Raw genomic sequence first — 7500 nt, 5'->3', positions numbered from 1 at the left:
CCCTTCTGTCTTTCTGTCTCTCTAGATGTTTCACTAGTTGATCACCACGAGTTTCATTATATGATTTCGATATGTTTCACTTGCTGATCATGACAAGTTTTACGAGACGATAATTGACAAGTTTCACTTGATGATGATGATGACGATGATGACAAGTTTCACTAGATGATAAATAACACGTTTCAATTAATGGTAATAAGTTTCACTACACGAGCACGACAATATGCAATAGATAATAATGTTTCACTTGACCATCATGACAACATGCACTTGACGATAAGGACAAGTTTCATCAGATGATCATTGCAAGTTTCGCTTGATGATGATGACAGGTTTCGCTAGATAGTAAACGACAAGTTTCACCAGATGATGATGACAAGTTTCACCAGATGATAATGACAAGTTTGACTATTTAATGACACTAGGTGTTGACAAGTTTCATCAGATGATAATGACAGTTTTCACTGTTTAATGATACAAGGTGACGACAAGTTTCGCCAGGTGATGATGTGAAGTTTGAAGACGATAGAGAGTTCTGCTTAATGATAATGAGAAATTTCACAAGATAATAATTTAACAAAGTGATGATGACAACCTTCACGAGGTGACAAGGCCAAGTGTGACGTATTGCTGTGTCCTTACAGACCTCGGGGTGCCTGGCCTGGCTGACTATCCAGGCTCCAGCACCGATGGCATCGGGGGAGGTGCCCAGAGCTGATAGGCAGCAGTATATTGCTCAGGCATCCCCCAGGGGGCACGTGCAACGCCCCGGCTCCCAGAGTGCTAGGGAAACTCACCACCCCCCTGTCTGGCACAGTCTGGGGAGAAGCTCTCCGCCCATGAACGTCCACAGCCATGACGTCTTCCATCACACAGCTCAGTTCGTCCACGGGGAGGAGGAGGAGGACGTCGGTGCTCCTGCTGACGCTCACTGTCCAAGGGAAATGGCTCAACCTTCTCCAACAGGCATCCCCACAAGTTCCAGATTCCAGATGCCTTGTGACACAGTGCTGCACCCCACCTACACATACAGCGCATCCACTGTCGGCACACCAAGGCAAACGACATGCAGCAGGAGCAGGAACAACCTCAAACACGGGATGCAGGCTTCAGCCAGACCCGTTCGATCGGCACCCAGTTCCCTCAGAAAGAACCAGGAGCAGGCAGACATAGAGGCCAACAGGTCTGTTCCCGCTGAGGCCTTTCACCCTATGTCCGTGCTCAGCGTCAGGTTCAGTTCAATGTATGCGGACTGGAGGAGACGGATGCTGAGCAGGGCACATCAACTACGCCTGCTTGAGAGGAGAGAGACTGTGACCCTGGCCCCCACCAGACGGGGTCTGGCCGTGGACAGTGACCCCACCACCCACGGCTGTGCTGTGAAAGATGCTGAAGGGGAAGAAGAAGATTCTGTCAACACTGAAGATTCTAGTGATAGTGACCCTGAAAGTTTAAACAGCAGCCTGGAAGTCATCTTCCCTGGCCATGAAGACGTGGATCAGAGCCATGATGACGTGGAACAAGATGACGTCAACAGCAGCCAGGACCAGCTTGGTAACGGTGAGGTCACAGAACCCGGACAGGAAGAGACTGATCAATGTAGCAACACAGAGCAATGCCAGAACACAAACCTGGCTATGATCAGAGACGACGTCCATCTTCACAAAGACGACACAGAGGATGGTGTTTTAATTGACAGTAGCACAACCACTTCCACCAGCCACGACAGCATTGACCGAGACCCCCTCGTCAGCCCCCCGCCACACCTGAACTGCGAAGAAGAAGCGGGACCAGGAACAGGACCTCCTGCAGACACAAGCCACGCCCAAAGACACCAGAACCCATGCTCCTCTCACCAGAACACCGAGACAGAACACAAGGTCAGAGAGATGACACTGTTACTGGACACCCGTCAACCGAAGCAGCGGACAGCCGCTACACACCAAACACGCACACCTGTGCTCTTCAAGTCCGGTAGAAAGCGGCAGAACACCATCAGCCCATACCTTCAAACTCCCAGTGGTGTACAAGGAAGCGGAGCAAGGAGCCAGCCACTGAACTTACACCTGCTGGCCTCGGGTTACTCAAAGCCGCCAGGAATGACAGGGACGCACAGTGCGGGTGACGGGAAGACCAGTCCAGCCTTTAAACACACCGAACATCCAGGATCCTCTCGAAGGGGCGGCAGCAGACCCGGCAGCCGACTGACTCCGACGCCCAGCAGATCTTCGCAGAAAGTCCAGACCAGCAGCAGCAGAGCACAGAGGTCACCCAGGAAAGGCGTCCCTCTTACGCATCCACACTGCAGCCCAATGCTGGTGCTGCACGACGACATGAGGAGCATGATGGTGGTGGGCAGTGAGTGGGCACACAGACCCTGCACCTCCCCCTCGCGTGTCTCATCCGCCGCCCCCCGCCCGCCCTCTCGTGCAGCCACGGTCACCTGTCCTTCGGCCAGGGGTCACAGAGCCCGCGTGGCGAACCAGCAAATCAAAGAGTCACTCTGATGGTCAGTGACGGACATCACGGTTGTCTTCCAACGCTGCCCTCATCCCCGTAAGGTCAGGGGTTGTGCCGAGGTCAAATGTCACAGCACGGGTAGCTGCCATGACGACATGGGCGTTCGTGTTGACGTGGTGTGTGATACAACAGTGCTGGGAACAGAGGACAGCAGTGATGGGAGGCAAGTGTCAGCTTGTCTCTCGTTGGATTTATCTGTACATATCCGTCAGTATTTTTTAAAGCTTCAAGTCAACATCAAAATCACTATATACTGCTTTTAAAGGAAACGTTTTTCAAGTTAAAACTTTAAGTTAGCATTTCAGTACTTTTATTTTGTGTTTAAAACCGTCATGTTTGCACTACCAGCCGATGACAAACATCAACCTAAACAACCATGTTAGCAACATCAGCATCAAGCATCACAGTCAAGCTTGACACAGACGTGTTTTCATCATCAGCTGATATCAAATATCAGCTTAAACGACATTGTATCAATATATGGCCAAGTTATCGATCTCTCTTGCTGGTTATAAGCCAAATGCACGCCCCTCAACCTCCAGTGAGTGCTGAGCATCAAACCAAAAATAAACATGTATGCATTGCAATATATAGTTGACGTCGAATGGCTGTGAACACAATACTTCCTAACCTATATGTCAGCAACATGTGACAATATCAGACCAGCATAAACCATGACCGTACAGTGTTCAATGTCAGTGTCAAACGTCGTCCTGGGGACATTCATGTTTGCAGCCATTGGCAATGCCAGAGTTTTGGAGCTCAACAGCGAGTTTCCCATAAGCATGGATTTATAATGATATATTGATCAGGAACTGGTAGGTCAAAATCGTAGTTGTTATCAAATGTTTCCGTCAGTTTTCCATCAATGATATTAAATCATTTGACAGTCCGGTATTGTGTGTCAAATCCGTTGCAGTTATGACATCTTGACAGCTGACAGTTGTTTCAAGCAGTGAGCTGTAACTTACTGGAAGCAAATAGTGCCGACCAGTACTATGTTTGATGAAGAGAATAAAAGAAAAGAGGGGATGTGTGTGTGTGTGTGTGTGTGTGCGCGCGCGCGCGCGTGCGTGCGTGTGTTGGGGGGGTGGGGAGAGAAAGTGTGAAAATGGAGAGAAAAGGATCCCCCGAGTGCTAGTAATTATCTTGTCTGCAGCTTTCATAAACTTTGTGGACATTGAATGAAAAGCAAATTGAATATCAACCCATTTATTGGGCATTACCATCTGTCAGATCATGATTATTTAATCATTCGGGTAACCATTAAATTTCACAGTTGAAATTGCAGAATTGTGTTAAAATATTTCACCTGGAGCAGATATATGAACATTATCGATATTGCTTTTGCTTGACAGTTTCATATTGTATTGCTATGAATGGTTGGATTGTTGTTTTGTGCTTGTCATCTTGCCAAAATATTAAATTGTCTTTGAAATACTATTATCCGTCTGTGCCTGTTTGTCACACGCTTGCTTGGAAGGATTTTTTTTTTTCTCGGTCCCCGACTGTCTCCCAGTCCCTGGCTCTTCCCTCCAATTATTCATGATTCCCATCTGGGCCGTAAGAATATTGATATTGATAGTAATGTTAATCAGTTTATATTTCAAGATGTGAAGGTGGACACACGATTAGGGCGAAAGATAAGCCTTACAACTGCTGCATTGGTGCTAAGCTGAATCTCTGTGTGTGTGTGTGTGTGTGTTTGTGTGTGTGACCCATTTCCCACATTTTAGAGACTTTTAGTTTCAGTTTCTCAAGGAATACGCTATATCACATCTGCTAGGCAGACGCCCGACCAGCAACATAACCTGAGGCCCTTTTGCAGGCCTGGAGTGCATGCATGTGTACCTGTCAGAGTGGATTTCTTCTGCAGAATTGTGCCAGAGGACAACACTCTTTCGTTGCCAATGGTTATTTTCAGTGCGCCAAGTGCGTGCTGCACACGGGACCTCGGTTTATCGTCTCATCCGAATGACTAGAGGCTCAGTTTGATTTTCCAGTCACACATGGGAGAAAGGGTGAGAGCGGGAATCGAACCCAGATCCTCAGGGACTCTTACGTATTGGCAGATGAGCGGTCTTAAACATTCTGCCGCCTTCTCCCTGAGACTTTCGATCGTTCTCACTGGCTCTGTCTTTCCGTCCACATCTCTGTCTCTCCGTTTCCATGTGTATCTGTCTGTCTCTGTCTCTCTCGTAAGTGCAAGCACTCCGAAAGGAAGCTGTCATGTCCGGCCACCATGTGGCAACTCATCAGGCCACCAACGGGCGCAATAGCCGAGAGTTTAAAACGTTTGACTTTCAATCTGAGGGTCCCGGGTTCGAATCTTGGTTACGGCGCCTTGTGGGTACAGGGTGGAGATTTTTCCGATATCCCAGGTCAACATATGTGCAGACTTGCTTGCGCCTGAACCCACTTCTTGTGAAAACGCACGCAGAGAATCAAATACGAACGTTAAAGATCCGGTAATCCATGTCAGAGTTCGGTGGGTTATGGAAACAAGAACATACCCAGCATGCACACCCCCGAAAACGGAGCATGACTGCCTATATGGCGTGGTAAACAGACAAAACGGTCATACACGAAAAATGTTACATTTCTGTCTGAGTGTGTATGTGTGCGTGCCTCAAATCTGATTGAATGACACAGGAAACGAATGATGACCGCCCAATGGCAGCCGTCAGCCGGCTCTACACAGGTAGGCAGCCTGTTGTGTTGTAAAACGTTTTGAGGTAGGTCTCTGGCCGAGGATAGGCGCTGTATAAGTATCCAAATCATCAACTCTCCAGAGGAGCCCAGCACCGCTGTTGAATAACACCAGCAATGTTCAACAAAGCCTGATTCGACGCATGCACACGGCGGGACATTCCACCTCAAATGATAATGCTTTTAGCCCAGCCGGAAACAAAGGGGTCATTTCATGGCTGATGGCATTCCCCTGTCAAGCGCTGGTCACAGAGCCAGAATCGTTGGGTGTCCTCCATGAAGCACATCAGAATGCCGCTGCGCCTTTCCAAGAACTGTCTGCAAGCATCCACAAGCACTGAACTGGCTTTGTCACCACAATGGAAATCGAAATAAGATCGGAATAATGGCGGAGCTATCTGCTAATGAAACTCCCGTTATCGAAGAACTCTGACGTCCTGCAAAACTAATCACAACATGCTCGGCTACATGATACACTTTTCATTTTTAACGAGGCGTGTAGACTGGTTGATATATGCTTCACCATATCAGCTTTAAAAAAAGAAGAAAGAAACGGGATCAGGGGTGCGGGAAATGGGGGGTGGGGGGTGGGGGCTGGGGAGATGCTTGAGCAACGCATTGGCCAGGCCTTGAGAGTCCACAAAATGCTAAATGTTTCCCGATCACACACACACACACACACACACACACACGTACATTTATATATATATAAATATATATATGTATATATATATATATAGAGAGAGAGAGAGAGAGACCGTGTGTGTGGGTTAGGGGAAGGTTGAGTATATTGGATCAAAGGTAGGAGGGCTGGGGAAGGTAGTGGTGGGCAGGGCAGGGGTGGTGGAGAAGGTAGTGGGTGTTAAGGGTAGGATGTGGTGGTGGTAGAGATAGGGTTTTGAGGAAGATAGTGGGGGTCAATAGTGTCGCAGGGTTTGGAGGAAGGTAGTGGGGGTCAATGGTATTGCAGGTTTTGAGGAAGGTAGTGGAAGATAGTGGGGGTCAATGGTATTGTAGGTTTGGAGGAAGATAGTGGGGGTCAATGGTATTGTAGGTTTGGAGGAAGATAGTGGGGGTCAATGGTATTGTAGGTTTGGAGGAAGGTAGTGGGGGTCAATGGTATTGTAGGTTTGAAGGAAGGTAGTGGGGGTCAATGGTATTGTAGGTTTGGAGGAAGAATAGTGGGGTTCAGTGGTATTGTAGGTTTGGAGGAAGATAGTGGGGGTCAATGGTATTGTAGGTTTGAAGGGAGGTATAGTGGGGGTCAATGGTATTGTAGGTTTGAAGGAAGATAGTGGGGGTCAATGGTATTGTAGGTTTGGAGGAAGGTATAGTGGGGGTCAATGGTATTGTAGGTTTGGAGGAAGGTATAGTGGGGGTCAATGGTATTGTAGGTTTGGGGGAAGATAGTGGGGGTCAATGGTATTGTAGGTTTGGAGGAAGATAGTGGGGGTCAATGGTATTGTAGGTTTGGAGGAAGATAGTGGGGGTCAATGGTAATGTAGGTTTGGAGGAAGATAGTGGGGGTCAATGGTAATGTAGGTTTGGAGGAAGATAGTGGGTGTCAATGGTAATGTAGGTTTGGAGGAAGATAGTGGGGGTCAATGGTAATGTAGGTTTGGAGGAAGATAGTGGGGGTCAATGGTATTGTAGGTTTGGAGGAAGATAGTGGGGGTCAATGGTAATGTAGGTTTGGAGGAAGATAGTGGGGGTCAATGGTATTGTAGGTTTGGAGGAAGGTATAGTGGGGGTCAATGGTATCGTAGGCTTGGAGGAAGGTAGTGGGGGTCATTAGTGTTGTAGGGTTTGGGGGAAGGTAGTGGGGGTCAATGGTATTATAAGGTTTAGGGAAAGGTAGTGGGGGTCAGTGGTATTGTAGGTTTGGAGGAAGGTATAGTGGGGGTCAGTGGTATTGTAGGTTTAGAGGAAGATATTGGGGGTCAATGGTATTGTAGGGTTTGGGGGAAGGTAGTGGGGGTCAATGGTATTGTAGGTTTGGGGGAAGGTAGTGGGGGTCAGTTGTATTGTAGGTTTGGGGGAAGATAGTAGGGGTCAATGGTATTGTAGGTTTGGGGGAAGATAGTAGGGGTCAGTGGTATTGTAGGTTTGGAGGAAGGTAGTGGGGGTCAGTGGTATTGTAGGGTTTGGGGGAAGGTAGTGGGGGTCAGTGGTATTGTAGGGTTTGGGGGAAGATATTGGGGGTCAGTGGTATTGTAGGTTTGGAGGAAGGTAGTGGGGGTCAGTGGTATTGTAGGTTTGGGGGAAGATAGT

The 7500-nt window shown here is 48.1% G+C and overlaps 1 protein-coding gene across 1 annotated transcript in view; it reads left to right on the top strand.

Annotated features, from left to right (window-relative positions):
* Positions 1–779, top strand: part of LOC143289611 (uncharacterized) — a 32307-nt gene extending 31528 nt beyond the window's left edge. Inside the window, exon 7 of the mRNA XM_076598653.1 lies at positions 645–779. The gene's annotated coding sequence lies outside the window, so the exon portion shown is untranslated. The remainder of the gene's footprint in view (positions 1–644) is intronic.
* Positions 780–7500: the final 6721 nt, after the last annotated feature.

Source organism: Babylonia areolata, chromosome 14 (genome assembly GCF_041734735.1).
Source record: "Babylonia areolata isolate BAREFJ2019XMU chromosome 14, ASM4173473v1, whole genome shotgun sequence".
Lineage (NCBI taxonomy): Eukaryota > Metazoa > Mollusca > Gastropoda > Neogastropoda > Buccinidae > Babylonia > Babylonia areolata.
Note: the sequence above shows the minus strand (reverse complement) of the source record. Positions and strands in the feature narration are given on the sequence as shown.